Consider the following 25,000-nt stretch of genomic DNA (forward strand, 5'->3'; position numbering starts at 1 on the left):
TCACTCATTTTGTAGACAATGTTTACAGTTCTTAGGTCACCTTCTCAGCTATACTTTGAAATAAAAATCTTCAATAATAAAATAATAAAATTACTGGTGTTCAAAAGTCTTCAGAATAAGTAAGGAACGTGAGAGACGTTTTTTTTCTGATTGGCTGTTGGTTACCACAGCAACTTTTTCGTCTTCGGCACCTTCATAAATCATAGCGGGAACGTTGCTCACATGCCATTTTATTTGGGTTATATATAAAGAGTTAGCAAAAAGTGATGGCCTTGCCGTGCTAAGACTGATTACCTTTCGCTTACGATGTCGCTCCTTAATTCTCTCTCTCTCTCTCTCTCTCTCTCTCTCTCTCTCTCTCTCTCTTTGCCCCTTCTTTCTCTTTATTTATTTAATTATGTCTTTTATTTTATTTTATTTGGATGTCGTCCATTTAAGAAGTTGGTAATATTTTTTTATAGCTTGTTTACAATGCGTATGATATTGAACACGAAAAATAAAATATTATTTTAAAGCAAAGCCTGAAAAAAATCATGGATTATATAGAAACATGCGAGCATGAAAAGTAATATAGTTAAGATTAAACTTAGAAAAGTAAAAAAATTAGTTGTTAAAATGGGAAAAGAAAAGGACGAGTAAAAAATATAATAAATTTAAAGTTTTGCAGTTTATCTGTATTGTGTTAAGTTACCATTCAAACGACGTAATAACATAGGAGTTTTTTTACGAGTATGCCACCACTTATCAAGGCCCAAATTCTACTCGAGAATAAGGGCCCATGAGATTGTCAGTTGATGATTAACAACACCTAAAAAAGGAGTGCAAACGCTGAATGAAATTGATTATTTAAGAGGACGTCTCAGCAAGAATTTGTCTACAATGGACTTGAAAACAACCATGCTGTAGTCAGTTGGGAAGCAACTCTGCGATATCGTCTTTCATTTACAGGAAGTTCTTGGAAAGAAACTTTGCTCATGGAAGTTTTGTTTAGTTTTAGGTATACATATACAGAAAGGAAATTGTTTACAGTTGCTGTAGCTAGACAAATTTTTATTGTGAATATTTTGTAAAATGTTTTTTTTTTTTACTTAACCACGAAATATGAGAATCTGCATTTGGTTTGTTTTCATGTTCAAAACGCATCATTTAAAGTACCTTGAATTGTTCGTAAAATAACAGGTCGTTGGGTCAGTAAATCACCGTGGTAAAACAAACAAACAAAACGATTAATTATCAGCTATTATTAATCGATAAGTGTACGCGTATCACTTGAGGAGACAACAATTATGATCACCTTAAGATCTCGTTGCAATCAGAAAGAACACATGTCATGGTCAGGGATAGAGAAAATGTGTGAGCAATGACTATATGTTACCGATTTTGTGTTGTTTGGTAAAAAACATAATCAACTGACACTTATCAACTATTCTTAATAATTTCGATCCTATCTCGATAATCGTTAAATGAACAATTGGACAGGGTGTAGCATGAATCATGGTATAAATAATATGGATGAGGGTCTTTTGTTGTTTTTTGTGTATCATGATGCATGCTGACAAGTTAAAACGACAAGATTTGTGAAAAAAAAAACATATAAAACAGACTTACTGAAACAATATATTCATCTCTTCTCCTACATATAATAAAATTATTGCGAAAATTCCGCTCTGGACCAAATTACGGTAGGTTTGTAGCAACAGATGCCACATACGAATTTATTATGTCTAAATGTCTAATATCCACCGTACTGTACATCGATAACCTATGGCTGACTTGGATAGCTTCCGTACATTCATATCTGACCTACCTCTGCATTCCCTGTTTAAAAAGGATGCGTCCTCTATGGTATCAGACCTGACCAAATGGTTAATTGTAGGCACAGACGGATTCATACCATCCAAAAAATTCCAACAAAAACCTAACAGCCAGCCATGGTTCTTCCCAGAATGTGCTGCTGCCATCGCACACAGAAATCACTTTTTCCATTGCTACCAACGTAATAATGTACTAAAGCTGCTTTCAAGTCTGCCAGCAACCACTGTAAAAGAGTTATAAAAAAATGCAAGAGAGCTAGATGCTCAGTCCGTTAAATCCAAAGTAGCTGAGCAACGGCTTGGTTCCCACCAGTTTTGGCAAATAGCAAACAGGATCCTGAACAGAAGCGTGCATTCGATCCCAACCGTCACAAATGGACCTGAGGTCATCTCGTCAGAATCAGACAAGACCAGACTATTTGCCAAGAACTTTGCAACTAATTCTACCCTATGCGACAATGGCCATCAACTCCCTGTATTTCCTCCTATAACAGACAACACGCTATGCAACATACAAATATCTGTGCGTGAGGTCGCCAAGCTAATCAAGAACCTTGATTCCAGTAAAGCAACTGGACCAGACGGCATTCCAATTATAGTGTTGAAAAAGCTTCAACCAGAACTTCCCCCCATACTTACCAAACTGTTTAAGCGTTGCCTTAAGGAGAAGTGCTTTCCAACACCCTAGTAAACCTCATCAGTATGCCTTGTATTTAAGAATTCAGGTGATACGTCATCTCCCTCTCAGTACAGACCAATAAGTCTCCTGTGTGTCATGAGTAAGCTGCTGGAATCCATATTAAATAGAGAAGTAGTCAACCACCTCAGCAGAAATAACCTTCATAGTGACATATAATATGGTTTCCGTTCTGCTAGATCTACAGCAGATGTGCTAATGGTTATATCTCATAGGATTAGTGGCTGTTTCGACAAAGGCTTCCTTTCTAGTGTAATTGCTCTTGACATATCAAAGGCCTTCGACAAGGTATGGCATAAGGGCTTACTTAACAAGATTTCCAGCTACAGTATAACTGGAAATATTTTCTCAATAATTAAATCATTTCTCTCTGATAGGTTCATAAGAGTAGTGGCTGATGGGCAGCAATCAGAGGCACAGAGTATTAATGTTATAATTGGCAACTGATCCCCGACGATAAAGGTAATTTTTTTTTTTTTACAATTTTATTTTTTTCTAATCTGAAAGTTAAGTTTGTTATCGATTGAGGTTATTTATTTATTTATTTATTTATTTTGTAATTTCACCCCAAACAAGGTCCAGGGTCACTTAGTCGTGAGAAACTGCTATTTGGGACCAGACTTACAGGGATACTATTTAGGGAGTTGGGCAGCGAGATGTCTGTTTACATTACACTTGAATTTCTGCATGTCAGTACATTCAGAGAAGCAAAGGCCTGGAAAGGAATTCCAAGGTGCAGCAGTCTGGGGGGGGGGCTATTCGAGTAGAAAGCTTTACGCCATCAAGGGATCTCTTCACTGTAGGGGTGGGATTTTGCTGCTTGTTGGGTTTGTCAAGGGTATAGGTCTTTGAGTTTGTCAGAGCACTTGCCATTGAAATACTTGTAAAACAGGCACAAGGATGCCACATTTCGGCGATGGGACAGATGTTGGAGTTTAGTTGATAGTTCAAGACCTATTAAGTTGACAACTCTTCTTTGAACCCTGTCTAGGAGTGAGAGATTAGTAGCAGATGCCCGAACCCAAATATGGCAACGATACTCCATGCATGGACGAACGGTGGCCTTGTAGAGATACAGGACAGGATATTCTCAGGCGTAAGTAGTCTTCTAGCATGGTAGAGAGAGCCCACCTTCCTCGCAGCTGCCTTGGCAATGACCTCAATGTATTTGTTCCAATTAATGGTTAATCAGAACAATTTTTAAAAAATCCATCATAACTCAATCCCAAAAGTGACGAATATTTTAATAATGTATTTTGTGTGATAAAAATGTATAAAAAAAAGCTTTGGCGAAACAAACGTTGATAAATTCAGCTTTAGTATAATAGTAGATATATTTATTCTGAGAAGTTAATATAAATTGTTTGGGGTTTTTTAATAGAAAAACTATAATTGTGAAACGGATTTAATACAACTTGAACCTACAGTGCCGGCAAAAAAGAAAGTCCGTACTTGTAATATTTTTCAAAAACTGCGAATTTAAGCTAAATTCAATGTAACTGTTTAAACAACCTATACCTCATTTGATTCGCCTTTTATTCCTCTATAATTTTACCTGTTCATATTTGACTTTTAATTGAAATATTCTAATGTTCACGTCAATTTAAAAAAATAACTTCAAATTGAGGAGGCAAAAAGAAAGTCCGCAACAACAAATTTGCTTAAAAAAGCTTAAATTATCACACTAAAAAAAGCATCTCTAGTCGTAATTGTTGTTGTTCAGGTTATACAATGTAACATTTAGTCCATATGCCACGATTTTCTGTTAGTGATCGTAAGGAGCTCATTAATCTCCACCTTTCTGGTTTATCCAATCGAGAAATCAGCCGCAGATTGAAATGTGATGAGAAAACGGTACAAAAGACTGTGGAAAAGCACCAAAACACATATGTTGCAAGATGCAAGCCATGATTTCTGTAAAGAACAGAAAGCGCCGTCTGGACTTCATCAGATGCAATGAAGAGCATGATTCTTCATATTGGTCAAAAGTGCTTTTTAGCGACGAAAGCAAGTTCAATAGACTAGGCAGTGATGGTAGACAGTATGTTCATCAAAGAAAGGACAAACAATTTACTCCTAGGTGCACAGTTTCAACGCTGCAAGGTGGTAGAGGTTCATTTTTTGTGTGGGGCGTAATTAGTACCAATGGTCCAGGGCCTATAGTTCGCTTGCAAGGTCGAATTAATTCGACCAAGTACATTAATATGTTGACTGAGCATTTTCTACCCTACTTTGGTCGGAATTTGGATGATAATCCCATCTTCATGCAGGATAATGCTCTCATTTACACAGCGGGCAATGTCAAGAGATTCCTGGAAGAGCATGATATTCCATGTTTGGATTGGCCTGCACAATCTCCAGACCTCAATCCTATCGAAAACGTATGGCATTACATTAAGCAACAGCTACGCAATGATAAAATTTCAAATTTGGAAGACTTTGGACAAAAATAAAGAAAAGTAGGATGCCTTTTCCCCGGTGTATTGCTGCAGTCTAATTCAAGGAATTCCCAAAAGATTGCAGGCTGTCAAATTGCAGAAGAGCTATGTTACTAAATATTAACTAGTTCATTGTGTTCCTGTTGTATTTGTGTTGCATTAATGTCCTAAAGTTACATTTAAATAACAATTTTCCATTGTGTGGACTTTCTTTTTGCCTCCTCAATTTGAAGTTATTTTTTTTAAATTGACATGAACACTAGAATATTTCAATTAAAAGTCAAATATGAACCGGTAAAATTATAGAAGAATAAAAGGCCAATCAAATAAGGTTTAGTTTGTTTAAACAGTTACATTAAATTTAGCTTTAATTTGCAGTTTTTGAAAAAATTACAAGTGCGGACTTTCTTTTGCGCCTGTGTATATACCTTGTTTATATTTACGTTTACGTTTGGTGTGTCTGCGTGACGTCATCCACGTTCTTTTCAGCTCCGATCATAATTGGAGTGCTGCATGTATACTTGGTCCAAATTTTCGTTGTCTGTTAAATAGCATCCGAGAAATAATCTAAATAAAGCGAAAAAATTGTCATGGCTAAAAAGAGGGTTAACTAATTTTGTCCTGGACATCAAGATGAGTAATGGCTTTTCTATATGTTGGTGGGGGGGTAATAGATGCGGCGAAGAGATGGATAGAAAGATAGAAAGATTGATTGCGGGGTCCCAGAACAAATTCGGGAGATGCGCAGATTGCCGGATCCGGAATCGTAGATACGGGCAACAGAAATAGCCATGATATATTAAATTAGACCGGACGTAGATTATGAACAAAGATATGAACAAGCGGATGAACATTAGTGACAGAAAAGCCAGAAATGTAAATTGAATTCATAGTAGAAATCAGTCGACCGCTGAAATAGCACCAAAACGTTTAACACATCGGAGTTTTGTAAACTTTGCAAGACACACTCTCTTTTTGAATATAGGAAATAAAATTATGATGTCTTATACTTCGTTGTAGATCTCTTTTTTTTATATATATCTTCACGATACAGGCTTAAAAAAAAGGCTTTACACAAAATAATTTGCACTACTTGTGTTTCGATCAGATCAATGGCGTGCAAGTCGGTACAATGAAAGAGAAAGTAATTCTTTTTTACTTAAACAATTGAATATTCCCTCGACTGAAAAAAATAGACTCAAAATTTATAGAATTATTCGATTATAATATGTTCAGTGTTTATTAACTGATTAGTAAAAGTACCCTATTTTCTAGCTATGGCAGAAAGATGTAGGGGAAGACTTTATTCCTTCTCCAGGATCACTCCACCTACCCCTGATCCTCATCTTATAATTCTAAGTGATTACCAAGGGGGCATCGAGTACAATTTTTTTTTAATTTTTTGGTATGACTAAATTGAGAATTGAACCCTGTCTCCCAACTCATTAACAAACACTTTTTACCATTGTGCCAAATTGGACGGTTATTTTGATAAATAAATAAATAAATAAATAAATACTAATATGAAGTTTATTTGTTTTTTATTAAAGTGACAGATTGTTTTATGCCAGTTAAATTACTTTACCTATCCCTCAATTTTCATTCGAAAGACGAAATACATTTTCGAAACTCACTGACCATCTTCACAAAAAGATAACACCCTGAAAGCGCAAAAGAAAATAAAAATTAAGGCAGCTAGTATTGAAAAATCTGAATTTATTTTTTTACATAGAAATTTCTGATGTTTTAGTATCACTCTCTACTGAAAATTGAGTTAAATATTTATATATATAAATTGATTTTAATATACATATACGTATATATACATACATATATACATATGTGTGTGTGTGTGTGTGTGTGTGTGTGTGTGTGTGTGTGTGTGTGTGTGTGTGTGTATTTCTGTGGAAATATACTTTATTTCCTTATAAGATATACCAATCCTTATTTAAGAAGCTCAATGTAATTACAGAGCAATACAATGGATGACTGACAAAAGTGTATATTCCAAACTTCATGATGTTGACCATCTTACACTTTATTCCTTTAATTCAGTTGACATTTACAATTCTTGACAGTATCTGTTTCGTGGCACAAAATAAATCAGTTATTATATCAATCAGTGAATCTATTTTAAGTTAAAGGCAAAATAGATTCACTGATTGACATAATAAATAAGTGATTGATTTTGTGCTACGAAGCAGATACTGTCAAGAATTGTAAATGTCAACTGAATTAAAGGAATAAATAATAAGATGGTTAACATCATGAAGTTTGGAATATAGACTTTTGTCATTGATATATATATATATATATATATATATATATATATATATATATATATATATATATATATATATATATATATATATATATATCAAGATGTTATATATATATATATATATATATATATATCAAGATGTTATTTTTTGTAGAGGCGGAGGTCACTGATTTTCGAGTATGGGTTTAACATTCTAAAAATGAAAGGTGTAAAAAGTATTTCTAGTGATTTAGCTGGTCGTACCAGATCAGGTTTTTTGAACATGTTGGCTTCCTGATTTATAATGAACCAAAAATTGATGCTATTATTTTTTCCTTCCCCATTGCAAAACCCAATCATGTTCTGCAAAAAAAAAAAAAAAAAAAAAAAAAAAAAAAAAAAAGCAACACATTTTTTCGACAAAACAACCAAATCGGATTCGGCATTAAATAACTCAAAAAGGGTTGAATATACTGTAAAACAAAGAAGTAATCTGAAAAAAAGTTGTTTAAATAAAATAAATGTTTTTACATAAAAACGAATTTATTTCGTTGATAAATAGTGAACATTTCGTTAAGATAGAATGTTTCTAATATATATTATTTAATTGAAATTCATTGAGCAAAAGTGTCGTATAGTTAACAACAACAAAAAATGGGGGAAAAAAACAAATATACAACTAGTGCTAAACGATAGAAAATTTAATATGCTATCGACCTGCATAGTTGGAAACTTTTGAAAACTTTTTTGCAAATTTTGTTATTTCAAAATTTGTTTCTTTACTTAAACGTAACCGATTTTGTCAAACAAAGTTCGTGGTCGAGTTTTCTTTTGTGATAGTCGCTTATTTCGAACTTAAAATATTTAAAAAAAAAAACAAACTATTAATTTATTTATTGTGGACAATTATTCTCATCTTTATTAGTTGTTTCACGACGTTTCGGCCAACTATTCCTCTGGCCTTCGTCAGGTGGTAACCGCGACAGAATAGGAACTCGAATCTCCGAACTACATCCTCAGCAATTACTGCCTTCCATAATTGTTGTTATCTCACCACGTTTTGGCCAAGTGGCACAATGGATAGACGTTGAATCTCTATGGTTCCAGGTGCGAATTGTCTGAAGATAGCGGTTTCAATCCTACCCAAAACCGGCCAGAGGCTTATTTGGCCAAAACGTGATGAGGCAACAACAACTATCGATGGCAGTAATGCTGAGAAACCACTTAGGAGATTCGGAGTTCCTATCCCATCGCGGTTACCACCTGACAAAGGTCAGAGGAATAGTTGGCCGAAACGCTGTGAAACAACAACTAAGAAAGATGAAGATAATAGTCCGCAATAAATAAAATTAATAGAATATTTCTAATTTTTGGTGAATTACTTTCAATGAAAAGTATACATTTTTAGTTTAAAAAAATAAATTACTTTAACTCTAATAGTTCGTCTGCACAAGCCTTTGTAAAAGACTTGTGTTATATCCTAAATAAGATTTCTAAAAATAAATTCTCACTTTTTAAATGAGTTTGAGAACATGAAAAAAAAAATACATTTACATCAATATGCTAATTAAATTTTGGTAAATATTTCATCCGATAGTTCCCAACACTTCGTTCTTAATAACTTTTTTAACCGTTATTGCATTTCACAAGAGATGGAAGTTGATCAAGGTTCAGAAGGTACCCGTCATTGTTAATAGTATTGCATTTAGTTTAAATTACGGTGTAGCTAGTATTGTGGTAATTCCTGTGGCAATACTTTGTTAGGTGAAAGTTACACAAATGACTGTTGGATATGGGAATTTAGCGACGCATATTTGAAAGCAGAGGTGTGCACACACGCACATTCCAGATGGAATTGTTCTACATTTTTGGTGTCCCACAAAAATGACGGAAATTGTGATTAAACGAAAACAAAGAACTGTTTGCATTCCAAGGCCAGAAGTTAGGAATTGCACAATGCAAAATAGAAAAGAATAAAATATCTTAATGTTTACCATTCCGGGAATGTTGATTTGTGATTATATAAGAGAAAAAATAAACAACAGAAAACTAAAGAGAGCAACTGACTACGACGAGTGTGATTGGCATCTTGACATCTCTCCATCGGCGAGCCACATATTAACCAACCCTCGTCTCTCTCTCTCTCTCTCTCTCTCTCTCTCTCTCTCTCTCTCTCTCTCTCTCTCTATCTCTCTCTCTATCTCTCTCTCTCTCTTTGTCAATAAACTAGAAACTTAATTATAAATAAAACTTATGCTTTGAAATTCGTCTCCATGTTGATTTTGAACATAGCAACAAAAGAATCATCAGTGTGTATATATTATATAAATTATATATACATTCAACAATGCAACAGTGCAGTGATAAAACTTCTCAAATGCAGTGATAAAACTTCTCAAATGTGATGTTAGGCTGTATAAAGGTGTTAACTTTGGTCAAAATGCAGACTGTTCCTTTTTTAATCAGTTTTTCGATTATCGATTTTCGAGACTCATCGGATGCATTCAGATGCAAACCCTATCTAAGAACACTCCCAGACACATGAAGTACATGTGTGTGAAATTTTAAAAACGTTTACTCAGCCGTTTCGGAGTCCATAGTCCATAGGATACTCTCTCTCTCTCTCTCTCTCTCTCTCTCTCTCTCTCTCTCTCTCACACACACACACACACAGACGCACATACACAAAGTTCCTTATATATATAGAGAGAGGGGGATGGAGAGAGAGTAAAAAAAGAAAAGAGATATAACTAAGAACAAAGTATTAAATGATTAAAAAAAATATGAAACGATATTTTTTGAAAGACACAAAGCAGATTATGATAGATACAGCAATGAGGCTCAAAGATATTAATGGGCTGAAAAAAATGGAGATCATCTGATGGATCTAAAAACAATCATGGAAAACTATAAAACGGTTGATAAAAATGCAAAGAAATAGCGGAAGTGATGGTGGAAGGATGAAAATAGATGCGTGTGAGGTGGGGGGAGTTGAATCGAAAATAATGGGGCACTATCTGTTTGGCTGATAAAAGTATATGCCCCAAGAATAAAAGTCAAAAAAGGATAATTTACTCATAAAAAAAACAATAAGGTTTTCTAATCTCACGTGTGTGTATTTCTCTGACACACACACACACACACACACACACACACACACACACACACACACACACATATATATATATATATATATATATATATATATATATATATATATGTTTAAAGAAAAAATAGAAAACACCGAATGAAATTATTAAAAAATCAACGTTTCGTCCTTGTTTCCGAGGACATCTTCAGGATAATTGAAATAAAAATGTGATAAAAGAAAAAGTCATAGATCGTGCGAAAAAAGACAGTTTTTTAAAATCCAACCCATGTCGGGAAAGGACGAATATGTGTGCCTTTTATTCAAAATTAGTGCTGTTGGCACACATATTCGTCCTTTCCCGACATGGGTTGGATTTTAAAAAAACTGTCTTTTTTCGCACGATCTATGACTTTTTCTTTTATCACATTTTTATTTCAATTATCCTGAAGATTTCCTCGGAAACAAGGACGAAACGTTGATTTTTTAATAATTTCATTCGGTGTTTTCTATTTTTTCTTTAAACATAACGTCAACCACCGCTGGTATATTTTTTCATTCCTTATACATATATATATATATATATATATATATATATATATATATATATATATATATATAGTCGGTTTATTATACAAACATTATTGGTAACATATGTGCATACATGTTTCAGTGGAATCTCAATTCAAAGAGACCACCTCCTCAGACCAAAAAAGGGGACGTTATGCTCTGCCCTGCATTGAGTACTCTTTAATATCCAGCCTGGTACAAGTATTCACTAATCTATACTATTAATAAAATTATAAATGTTTATTTATTCATGTGTGTGTATATATACCAACAAAACTTTCGAACGGATGCACCAAATTGAAAAATTATTTTTTCCATTGAAAGGTGTTAGTCCCTAGATTGTCCTTATCTATATATGGTTCGTCACGAACAACACAGAGTCACACAAAAGGCCCAAAATGAGGGTTTTTGGGCCGGTTTGTGCAGTTGTCCAAAAAGTTACCTGCCCATGTCAACGGAAATTAGCACTGTTGCAGTAACATCTTTCGGCACACAGACAGGACTTGTGGCGCAATGGATAACGCATCCGACTATGGATCAGAAGATTCCTGGTTCGAATCCTGGCAAGTTCGTAATAATTCTAATTGTTATTTTATCCAACAGTTACTCATTATCCTTACTCTTAGTTGGGTATTTTTGTTTTTTCAGTGATTTTGTTTTGTACATATGGGAATTTCCCATACTCCGAATTCACAAGGTAAGCGTTGATGATAAGACGATGTTGAGTGTACTTGATGTTGAGTGTACTTGATTTTGTGTTTGACTTGGCGTTGTGTGTGCCAACGCGGCGCAGCAACTAGTAAATAATAAAATGAATTCATTAAACAGAACACTTTCACACCACTACTATAAGGTCGAAAAGAAAGTTCTTGCAGCTTTTAACTTTTAAATTCATATGAACATATCTCGGCTCAAAAAAAATTTTATTGATTGAAATAAGCACCATCAGAATCAACACATTTTTGACAAGACAAAACAAGTGTATTAAAGTCAGTAATGTAAAAATCTTGTGTTCTGGTGACAATGAAGTCGCTGAAGGCGTTTTTGATATCGCTTAGGGTTTTGAAGCATTTCTCACGCAGAAAGTAGTCTAGATGCTTGAAAAAGTGGTAGTCGATAGGTGAGAGGTCTGAAGAGTATGGCGGATGAGGCAAAGTTTCATGGCCTAATTTGTTTACCTTCTGCAAGGTCGGTTTAGCAACGTGTTGTCGGACATTGTCATGGAAGAGAAGTGAGCCTTCTCTGTATTGTTGTGGAAGTTTCTGATGTATTTCATCCATTTGTTGATAGTACTTCTTTACCGTAATGGTTTCGCCTGCATTCAAAAAACTGTAATTAATGAGACTGGTCGCAGACCACCAAACAGTCAGCATGATCATTTGGTGCAACTCTGGCTTTGGAAAATGTTGTGGAGCTTTGTTGGCGTCTAACTACTGAGCTGAGCATCGTCGGTTTTCATCGCATGTTACAACCCGATCGAGAAATGGGTCATTCTTGTTGTGTAAAAGAAGAATGGATTACACTTCATTACAGCATTTTTTTTTTTTTAGTTGTCGTTCAATTCATGAGGCAACCATTTATCAAGTGTTTCTGTATTTCCAATCTCTCAAGTGGTTGGAAATCGTTGTATACGTTATATCTAATTTAAAAGCAAGTTCTCGAACAGTTGTGCATGGATTGGCTTTGACTAAGACTTTAACTGACAGTTATCAACATCCAATGGCCGACCATTATGCTCATCATGTTCATGACTCGATGCCACCACTAAATTTCTTAAACCACCATTGTGCTGTGCGTTCAGTAATGGTTCTTGGACCAAACGCCTCATTCACATCGCGAGTTGTTACAGCAGCTTTTGGCCTAGCTTGAATTGAAATTAGAAAATTATACAAATTTGCTTTCTTTCCATTTTGTATTCAACGTTCTGAAAAGAAATTATAATTCTTTTAAAACGATTATAATTTAAATGATTAGATAGAACGAAAAAAGCTCTTTAAAATAATATATAAAGTAAAGGTATTATAACGAAAACTTATTTGAAAATACATCATTTGAAATCAAAATTCAAAATCCTGCAAGAAAAGCTTTCTTCCTGAATACTTATAGAAGACACTACTCTCAATGAGAAATCGACTCTAAAATTTCTTGGTCTTTTTTTAACATCAAATCTTTCCTGAAGTTCAGATATTAAATCTATTGTTCTTTCTGCTTCTCATAAAATCGATTTTCTCTATCGTTCTAAAAATTTTCTCACACCTGAGATTATTCTCTATCTCTACAAATCTAATATCAAACCGTGTATGGAATACTGTTGTCATTTGGGCAGGTGAATCTGTTTTCCATTTGAAGATTCTTGATAAATTGCAGAAACGTATCTTTAATTTGATTACATTTTCTTCTTCATCACAACCTTTCTCTCAAAGACACGATGTTGCTAGTCTCAGTCTCTTCTACAAATATTATTATAGCATGTGTTCCTCAGAATTGTCTCATCTATTCCCTGCTTCCTTTGTTCCAGTTCGTTTGACTCGTTGGTCTAGTGGTCTCCATCAATTCATTGTTTTAATACCTCATTGTAATATAGCTTCCTGTTTCAGTAACTTTTTCCCAGGACTGCAAGGCTGTGGAACTCTCTTCCTGCTTCGTGTTTTTTTTTTTTACCTACAGCTTTCGTTTTTCAAAAACTAAAGTCAATAGACATCTCTTGTCTTTGCAATAATCAGCTTTTGTTCTTGTTAGTTCCTAACATCAAGTGGTTTCATGCCTTGTCGCGAGCGATTTCCATAAAATGATAACAATAAATAAAATATAAATACAATTATAAAGATATAAATAAAATTTTATGTTTTTCTGTATAAATATGTTCTATTTTAATGAGTACATACTAAGTCTATTCAATATTATCGATGCAGATTAACTGAATTTCTGTGCATGTATATTTCTTTGTGTCATCTTATTTCCTTTGATTGAGTGTATGGCATTTTCTGGTAGATTGCAATATCAGACATCAAGATTGGCAGTTTGAGGATTTTAAATAATTTGAAACTAGCAGGATCCGTGGAAATTCCACAAAATAAAAAACATATTTCATCAACAAATATGTTTGATAAAGCTGATATTTTTCTGGGTAGTGCAAAAATTAGTTTTATTGACATAAAAACCAATAACACACAGCAAAAATGAGTTTATTAACATTTCTATCAAAATAGTGTCCATTTTATTTCAAATACAGAACTCACACAAAAAAGATAAATTAATAAGTAATAATAAATACTCAAAAAGTAATATTATGCTACATAGTCCAATACAAATAATAAAATCATATTGTAAGAGACAATATTTAATTTACTCTTTCAGTCCATCATATTTTGGCAGACAATTTTCTTATTTTTTTGCCCTGTTTTTTTTTTTTTTTCGAATGTTCTATTTTTATGTAATGTTTTGTTGACATTTTTTTTTGGTGAAGAACTGCTGCATGACAAAATTACAAGGTCCTTCCTTACACCATTACAACAATGATCATATATTATTATGATAATATTTGAAAACAAGCATACTTTGTAATTCCCTTCCTGTTTCTTATTTTTCCTGACTGTAAAAACCTGCAGAAGTTTAAATGTAACGTGAACAGACATCTTACTGCTCAACTTCCCACAGTCCCCTGTTAGACACGACTCCAAATAGTAGTCACTTACATTTCAAGTGGGGGGAAAAATAGGAGGCATTACTTTTGGACGCTCCTCATAGTTTGCTTCTAAGAATTTATGCTAGTCTTAATATTATTGTAGGAATCATTACTTGTTTACCATGGAAAATTGTTTCTGCGATTTAAAAACCAAACAGTTTTTTTTTTCATGCCTCCCAAGCGATGGTGATCAGCTACCACTTACCTTAAAAAAATACAAAATCGTTCCGGATATTCCATCTAGTTTTTTCTCCAGATTAATTTTATTGCTAACCTACTTTTTTATTATAAATGTTTTCCTTTATATATATATATATATATATATATATATATATATATATATATATATATATATATATATATATATATATATATATATATATATATATAAAGGAAAACAGTTCTCATCAAATCATCGAACTTAAGGAACGATGAGCCTAGCCAGTACCAGATGGGTGACCATTTGGAAATACTAAGCACTGTATGTATTTTGCTAGGATGTAGAAATTTCCAGGTTGTTACCTGAGGTTGCATTTAAAGCCATTGGGAGAGATGCACCCTTAGTCGTTGTTAAGACACGCATCTAGGAGAAGGAAAACTCTGACGAGAAAATTTGCTCTGTCTTGTGACGATCAATTGCACCGATTGAGTTTAGCAAGGATTCCAAAAACTGTGGATGATTCTACACAGAGCCGTCATCACTATAAACAAATCATCCTTATGGATTTCAGATAACTTGGTTGTTGTGTGAAGCTTATGTGTCTAACTCGATGAGAGAGTCCATATGTGTGTGTGTGTGTGTGTGTGTGTGTGCACAATAAGGTCCTTCCATTAAATGCTGCCAAGTTCTTCTGCCACATCTGTGAACGATTAAGCAAGAGTAAAGCTGGACTGAAGAGCCACCTACGTGCACATGGATGCTCTATGCAATATGTGCAACTCAAGATAGGAAGATTTTATAGCACACACACACACACACACACACACACACACACACACACACACATATATATATTTAATATGTATGAATAAAAAATCAATACGAAAAATATATAAATGTTTATATCTTTTCTGTATTTATTTCCTGTGTGTTGACGTGTAGGAATACAAAAAGTTTTTTGAAAAAAACAAGAATGTTTCCTTCAAAAGCACATAATTTTCGACCGATCCTTCGATCTTCCTCAGTGTGAATATTATGTGTAGGTATTTAAAAATTATATATATATATATATGTGTGTGTGTGAGTGTATTTAAAAATTATTATAGTAATATATATATATATATATATATATATATATATATATATATATATATATATATATATATGTATGTAGGTATTTAAAAATTATTATAGTAATATATATATATATATATATATATATATATATATATATATTACTATAATAATTTTTAAATACCTACAGACACATATGTTTCACCCTTTCGGGAATCATCAGTGCAAGTAGTCATGATTACCACCAGTTGGGAGATTTGAACCTAACCTAGAAGCCATCTCTGACTCCAGTAGCAAGGAACAAACCCATACGGCCAACTTTAACCACAAGAAATATCGTTGAAATTTAAACAGTTATTATATATATATGTGTGTGTGTGTGTGTGTGTGTGTGTGTGTGTGTGTGTGTGTGTGTGTGTGTGTGTGTATGTATAAATGTTTAGATATTTTTATGCATAGGATTCACTCCTAAACTAATGAACTGCTGTTAAACCTAAGAGTGAGTAATGTGTGTTTAATTGCCACAAACGGGCAGCTCTAGAGAAGAAGCTTTGTTCATGGAATTTTCGTTTGTATTGATTGGCATGTGTGTGTGTGTGTGTGTGTGTGTGTGTGTGTGTGTGTGTGTGTGTGTGTGTGTGTGTGTGCGTGCGTGCGTGCGCACGCGCGACCACATACATGTATTAGTTCTTACCATTGTTTATCTGTTGGCACCATTCTCGGCCGCCATAATAAGCATGCTGTTATTATCATTTTTATTATTTTTCACAAAGACGTTTTTCTGTATAAACATGATTCTTTCAGCCAAATATACAATGAAGCCATTCTGTCTGACCTGAACTTACTTCTTTAAATCCGGCGTAAACAACATTTTCGAGAGAAAACAGAACAAAATCACTGCCGGGAAATTTTATGACAGTAATTATTGTTTTACCAAGACTGTTATTCCTTGGAGTATCCGTATGGTGTGGGGGGGTGCAAGAAGCAAGTACGGTCCTTACCATGCTTCACTTGAACTTCGTCTGAAGGGGGTTGGGTATGAATTTTCGCCACCCCTACCCAAAAAACTTTCTTTAATTGACGTATAGTTTAATAATCTTGATTTGATATGAAACAAAATATATATCTACTATATAAATAAACATACTCGCTTTTTTGCCCTCTAAATTGACCAATTATTAAACAAAAAGAAAAAATAGTATGGATACCTGGCGTTGCCCAGGTCCGCATGAAGTTCTGTTTGGGCACACCTGCTATACAAAGGATATTGAGCACTTTTTCATTATTATATGTCAACTCCATCATGAGCAACATCAATATCCCACAACAGTTTCAAAAATAAAAGAATGGATAAAAACAGGAAAATGAAATCGCCCAAAAAAAGAAGAAGTATGTGACAACCTCTCCACCAGATATTTCAGCAGAAGGGATACGAAGAGAACAAGCTATTCTCTGGATATTGAGCACTTTTTGTTGCCCGTGCACTGGAATACCTCCCTTCAAAATAACATAATAAATCAAAACAACTTTTCTTCCAATCAAAGGCAGTGCCTGTGCAACCGAAAAAAGAAAATGAGCTGCAGTGGACAAGCAACGAGTGCTTATGACGTCATAACTAGAGCTATGACAACAGCATATTCTTTTAATTGTTTTTACTCTCGAGTGTGTATCCATTGATATCTTATATGCTTTTATGTAGAGTGATGTGGTTCTCGGTTCATTAACTGTGTCTAACTGTGTCGGATATATACTCGAGAGTCAAAATAATGAAAAGAATATGCTGTTGTCATAGTCTTACTCATGAGCAATATACCCCACAGCAATACCTCATCACAGAAATAGCCCTACTCATAATGTTGCAAAAATAGGCATTTTAAACATCGTTTTTGTTTAATATGCGTGCGTGACTTGCGAAAAAAAGACACACAAAATATGGACCCTCCCCCTTTCAAAAAGTGGTCCAGCTGACCACCACAGAATGAATCTTTTTTTCTGATTTTCACATATTATGCGGGGCATCGTCCTGTCAAATGGTAACAGTTTCAACCTGGTCAGCTGCAGATGACAACAGTTTTTAGCAGACATAAGAACACACACACATACACACAAACACGTCCACTTTATATAATAGACTTTTATATATATAGATAACCGAACAATTTATATTTCTATTTCTATATTTCTAATTTCTACTCAAAATCAACAAAAATTCTTCCAGCCTGTTTCATGAAAATATTTCTACATTTTTTAATTATTACCAAAATTATTACATTTATTCCTACATTATTGTTTCTCCCCAAAATATCTCCTAAATAGATGGTAGCAACAATATTCCCTCCCTATAATATGTCTACTAACACTCTACCATTATACACCGCGTCATTAGTTTATGCAGGCAACAGACTGTTACCACACTGGTAGATTTCATGATTCTACAATTACTAGTATAAGTATAATTTACGAAGCTCACCAAAAATAAGACTATAAATTATCCCTATACACTCACTGTAAACGTTGTCTCCATCTTCACTCTCTCTCATGCACTCACAAATTAACACTTTTTGATAACTAAAAATGCTACTGAGTTAAAATATCTAGTGTCTGTTTTTTTACACTGCTAATTATTAGTTTCATGAGATTTTTATGATAAGAATAAAATAGCCTTTTACTCTATCTCTTACTAGTATTGGGATGATTAATCGAAATCGGGAATCGGAAAAATCAGAAGATTTTGGGGCATCGGAATCGGTATAAGAATTGGAAAAATTGATGCCTATTTTCCGATGCCAAAACGATTCTTTCAATTGTCTTCTTCTTTTTTTATTCAATTTTGTTTAAATCAAAATCTTCCATTGCTGGTAATAATGATAAAATAATAAATATTTATTGATTTTAAAATATCAGTAAAGCTAAAATCGATAGATCATCCCCCACAAGTGTATTTTGATGTTGAGAAAATTTTTTGCATATTTAACATGTGTTTTTATGAAAATCAGGGGAAATAACTATCTTATAGTTAAATAATTAGAGATTTATAAAAAAAATCGGAATCGGAATCGGTAATTGTATCGGAATCGTGAATTTAGCATGGAATCGGTAATTGTATCGGAATCGGAAAAAATTTTGGAATTGTCTCACTACTATTTCTTACGGAGGGTTATCAGAGGTTTACTTAAGCAAAACTTGTATAAGTTACACATTATTTAAAATTAGTGCCTACAAATCCGTTTAGTTCTTACTTTAAAGAAAGAAAATTTTTCTTTGCAAAATTATTTTAACAATTGATAAAACCAGAATTTACCAATGCTATATTAATTTCATAAATGAATCTTTATGATAATCTTTTATGTAAAATAAGAATAAGCTATAAATTATTTAAAAAAAAAACAACTGCTGTTGATAAGATGATGTTGGATGTTTTAAAGATTTCAACAAGGAGAAATAATTGTTCAGTGATAGATTGCTAATACTATGAGCAACACACTACCTTATATAAGTATCACTATGTTATTCACAAAAGCTTTGATATGAGGAACAATCTTAATTCTTATATATGAATTATTATATGGAAAAATGCGCGCATGAAAAGTAATATTCTTAAGATTTTATTAAACCTGGAAAAGTAAAGGACAAGAAATTCAACCTGGAAAAGTAAAGAACAAGATATTCTAGTAAAGTAAAAAATAAGAATTTTTTAGACTTAAAATATTGCAGCTAAAAATAAAATTTGAATATTGATAAATATTTTATTTATTATTTGCATATGTTGTTGTTTATTGTTGAGTTAGAAAGAGTGTCAGTCGCTGGATTGAACTTATTTCCCCCCTATTATTTGCATATATTTATGTAGTGAAAATTGTTTGAATAAAATTAATTCATTAGTTAGTTAATTAGTAGATGGAATTAATAATTTTATAATTTACATAAAAATTAATAATTTTATTATGTCATAATTAGGATCATTCAATTCTTTCTAACTCAACAATAAACAACAACATATGCAAATAATAAATAAAATATTTATCAATATTCAAATTTTATTTTTAGCTGCAATATTTTAAGTCTAAAAAATTCTTATTTTTTACTTTACTAGAATATCTTGTTCTTTACTTTTCCAGGTTGAATTTCTTGTCCTTTACTTTTCCAGGTTTAATAAAATCTTAAGAATATTACTTTTCATGCGCGCATTTTTCCATATAATCCATGATTTTTCCAGGCATTGCTATTGTATTAATATATCAATTTATAATATTTATTAATGATTGTCAAAAAAAAATAGCTCTCAAACACACATTTATGCAATATTTATCATTCAATCACAGTAGTTCCGAGCCAGGGTCTCTACCGAGACTGCGGTTCATGAATTCGTGATCTGTATAGAGCGTAAACTAACAAAAAACAAGATGGCACTCGGTGTCTTTTTAGATATCGTTGAAGCTTTTGACAACATACCCTTCAGTAGTATGTTCAAGTCGCTACGAGAACTCAATGTGCCACCAGTACTCATCCGATGGATTGAGTATATGGTGAGGCACAGAACAGTTCAAGTAGAACTACTGAGGGCAACTGTTAAAAGGGAATAGTTAAATGAAACCCGCAAAGTGGGATTTTATCACCTTTACTATGGAACTGTATGCTGAATCCTCTTTTAAAGGAGTTTAAAAATAGGAATATTTATGCCCAGGCTGCTGCTGATGACATCGCAGTGCTGGTCGCGGGTTCAAAAGCATTATTGGTCAGACGCATTGCCAAAATGGGACTACATTTTTCATCAAATGTGATAACGAAAAATTTGAGTTCATTCAAAGAATATGTATATCATAGAATTCACTAATATTTTTAATCGATAAATTCACCATTTTTTGCTATAAAATCATAAGGAGAGTTAAAAAAAAATACTTATTAAAAAAAAAAGTTCGGTTTTTTAATTATAAAAAAAACGATACACGGGATTGAACCTAAAATCTTTCCACCAAACCCCGGTACTCTAACCGTTACGCTAACATGTCATATTGGCAAAATCGCTGTAAAAATATTTATATACAAAAAAAGTTATGCAAAATAAAAAAAAGCGTTAGTCACTTATGTACTTACTCTCCTGTTTGTGAACCCATATATTTTGTTGTAACTTTTTTTCTACTGAACTAATTTTCGAAATTTTTTTTTCAAAGTGTAGCTAATGATGTGTTCTATCCAACTATATAACCTGTTTGAAATTTGGTTGCGAACGGAATTAGTGGTGGGGGTTTGAATGTGTCTCGATTCATTCAATTTCAGACTTAAGCATATATTCAACCACTACCGTGGTTGAATGATATCACTAGACTGCTTAGAATGCTCTATTATTTTATAAAGAGTTTTGTAATATCACTCGTGAGTGATCTCCCTTAGCAATGTTCAACCTATGAAGGAAAGGGGGCATATGTAAGCATGCACAAACTTGTCCACTGTATCACAGCTCTTGATTGTGGTGATAGAAAAGCAAGTAGTCTAAGATGAGATTGAAACCTGATCTATTTGTCAACAGTCAGACTCACATATTCATTAAAATATGAAATGAAATCATTAATTAAAGTAAGAGATAGCCGAATAAATGTGTATGGCTTGAAATGTAGACTTTGATGATGAGAATATTAATGTGTATACGACGTATTTATATTATTTGGGGGTAATGGCGTTGTGAAAGAGAGTAAGTTTGTTTTTTTTTAATCTCTTTCATAACGCTATGAATTTTTCGTTTCTGAAATGGAACAAGGTCATACATTTCATTAGATCAAAAACATATTTTCAAATATTTGTAATGATGTTTTGTTTTCTTAATTTACTTCATCCAGAGGAACTCTCGCAATAAAGACGAAACGTTCATGAACACATAAGTTGGTTTGTTCCTTTTTTATTTCTTTATTTCGTCAGAATACTATTTCCATTATTCTCTCTCTCTCTCTCTCTCTCTCTCTCTCTCTCTCTCTACATATATATATATATATATATATATATATATATATATATATATATATATATATATATATATATATATATATATTAGTGGCCTGGCAAGGGCACAGGGAAGACAACCGAAGCAGCAAAACTGAAGCTGCCTGCCAGGACACTATATATACTAATTCAGTCAAATTTGGGTATATTTTATTAGTGTGAAAATATAGGTTCTCTTCTACCAATTGTCATGAAATTTTAACCATAGAATAGTATTATAATCTTTAAAAAAAATTTATATAGTTTCGTTCCATAAAACAAAAGATATAAGCATTTCCCTAAAACCTCTGACCTTGATAAAGGGGAGATTAAAACTTGCTGCTATGGTTTCAAATGATTTGAAATAACAGCAAAGAGAGACTTGATTTCAAATATTTCTCATATTTTATATCTCCTTTTTTTGCTTTTCATACATAAAGTAAATTTCACAGTGTATAAGGATTATTTGATACTGGAGATATTCATGATCATACCCTATTTCCAAAAGAGGAGAGATATAGCATATGAGAAATATTTGGAATCAAGTCTCCTCTTACTGTTATTTCAGATCATTCAAAACCATAGCAAGTTTAAGTCTCCTCTCTATCAATGCCAGAGGTTTTTGAGAATTATATATATATATAAAAGCCATCCACATACATTTCACAACTCATTAGTGCGGTTAGACTAACACCTTTCCCTAGCCGTGAATTGAATCTACAGCCATCGCATTGAAAATCGACAGTTCTAACCACTGTACCATGGATCAGTGCTTGTAAACGTATCATCAAATGTCTATTAAATAAACATTCGCTGATTGCTTTTACGGTGCTCAAACTGTTAGTTTGTTTATAAACAAACAAACAGCAAGCCTTGCACATATATATATATATATATATATATATATATATATATATATACACCAATATATATATATATATATATATATATATATATATATATATATATTAGTGACGGGACGATTTCGGAATCAGTATCGGAATCAGAAAAATGTGTGCATATTATCAGATGCCAAAACGATTCTTTTAATTGTTCTTTTTTATTTGAATGTGTTTAAAGTGTTGCATACTGGGTGTTATTTTAGAAGGTACTAAATATGAGAGTATGTTACGTTATTCTTAATTAGATGATGACTTATATATTTGTTGTTGTTCATGCTTGTGGAGATGGAGATATTGGTGAGATATAGAGACAGGGTACATATAAAGAGAGAGACAGTTCTGTATATATATATGATATATATATGATATATATATATATATATATATATATATCATATATATATATATATATATATATAATAGACAGTGTACAAGAGCGCCTAGCCTGTAATTCAATGAGAGGCGATTTATGAATATCTTGATAGATAGACCGAGAGTGTGTTTGACATTTACGTTTTGACAGTTGTACATTTTTATAAACACAAAGTTCATATTAATACAATTTCACTTTACCTTTGTTTTGGTGATGATGATTTTCACAAAGTTCTTACAACATAAATGGACAATACCTTTTCTGTTGAATAACAACATGAAGACGCAGATACAAAACCACATGATGATACGTCTATTTTTTCTTCGACCGGTTGAACATGATTTTGTATTTCAGGGATTCAAAGTTGTTACATGGTTATCTCTAAACCCTCTCGCTTCCAGATGGTGCCTTGACTTTAACGGAGAATCGGTCTGATCTCATCTGCTTCTCTGATCTGACTGCTCTCGCTTCTTCCAACTAACTTCGAACTCTTTTCTATATATTGTGAAATCACATGTATGTCTGGTCAACGTGACCACAGCTCACGTGTTTCAAACATGTGCGATTTGCACATTTTGAAACCATTTCTGACGACCAGGAAATTTCCCATTCTCTTTGTTGTTTTACAAAGGAATTTAACCTACTTGTCTAATTCTGTAACCCATATTTTATCATGCATTCTTTCTAAGAATGTGAATAGTTTCCAGCCAAATTTGTATTTATTAAATATTTTAACAGAATCAACAATTTACTGGACATTCCATAATCTAGCTTCGCAAGTTCGAATCCTTGACTATCCTAATTCATATTTACATTTAACTAATTCCCTATTTTTTTACTTACATGAAAAGGGGACAGTCCTTTTCATGTAACAAAAGCAAAATCTTCCTTTTCTGGAAATAATGATAAAATAATAAATATTTATTGATTTATCACTACTAGAAAAACTAAAATTGATAAATGATTACCCACAAGTGTACTATTTTTTTGTTTAGAAAAATCTCTCCATGTTTAACATGCGTTTTTATGGTAGCAACTCTTTAATTTAATATTTAGAGATTTATAAAAAATCGGAATCGGAATCGGTAATTGTATTGGAATCAGGAAAAATATTGGAATCGTCCCATCACTAATATATATGAAATAATTTTTATTTAACAATCAGTTGTTATGGAAACGTGAGATTGTAGGTTTACAAAATATTACTGGCAGTAATATTCTATAAGTTATCCCATCTAAACAAGAATTGCTCGATATGCAAGATAGAGCAAATAAATTAAATTGTAATTCAATGAATTTCAAAAAACTCTCATTGAAATGAAATGAAGTGGTTGAATTTCATATCAAAGAATTTTTATTATTCTAAGCAAGACAAAGAATGCTTTAGAAAATTAATCTCCTTAACCTATAGGGTTTCGATGTTCATCATCTCATCAGAGGAGAGAAAATATTAGCAAATGCTTATAAAGGTATGCACCCTATTTGCTAATGTCAGCGAGACATGACTTTAGCAAATAGGGTGCAGTTTTTTGAAATTCATTGAATTACAATTTAATATATATATATATATATATATATATATATATGTAAGACATTGAAAAAGAGTGAAAAACATATTTAATCTGAAAAGGAAACACTTGATAAGTGGATAGTCCTTAATCCACGGAGTTTCGAAAAAATACTTTCCTTCTCATCAGAGGGTAGAAATTAGAAAAATGCAGGATCGGATTTTGCATACAAAAGTATTTGATGAAACTGCAAGTAAGTCAAAGATCTTACTTGATAACAAAAAGTGAAGCAGAGGGAATATGGTGAAGAAAAAGGTGATTACACGTGAATTAATAGTCTGGTGAAAGGTAAATTATCCAATGACGGTAAAATCCAAAAATACAAATCCAAGAAAATTAATTGAATTTCCATCCGCACAAGTAAAATCCAAGGAAATAACGTAATTGGAAGATGATCC

General features: G+C 32.8%; 1 protein-coding gene and 1 non-coding gene across 6 annotated transcripts in view; both read left to right on the plus strand.

Moving 5' to 3' along the window:
- The window catches only part of LOC145242050 (protocadherin alpha-8-like), a 286,561-nt gene that overhangs the window by 85,164 nt on the left and 176,397 nt on the right, over window positions 1–25,000 (plus strand). The gene's annotated exons all lie outside the window — the stretch shown is intronic.
- On the plus strand, window positions 11,367–11,439 carry Trnah-aug (transfer RNA histidin (anticodon AUG)). Its single transcript has one exon. It is a non-coding gene; the product is annotated as a tRNA-His (tRNA).

Source organism: Euprymna scolopes, chromosome 21 (assembly GCF_053919585.1).
Source record: "Euprymna scolopes isolate OS-2025 chromosome 21, ASM5391958v1, whole genome shotgun sequence".
Taxonomy (NCBI): domain Eukaryota; kingdom Metazoa; phylum Mollusca; class Cephalopoda; order Sepiida; family Sepiolidae; genus Euprymna; species Euprymna scolopes.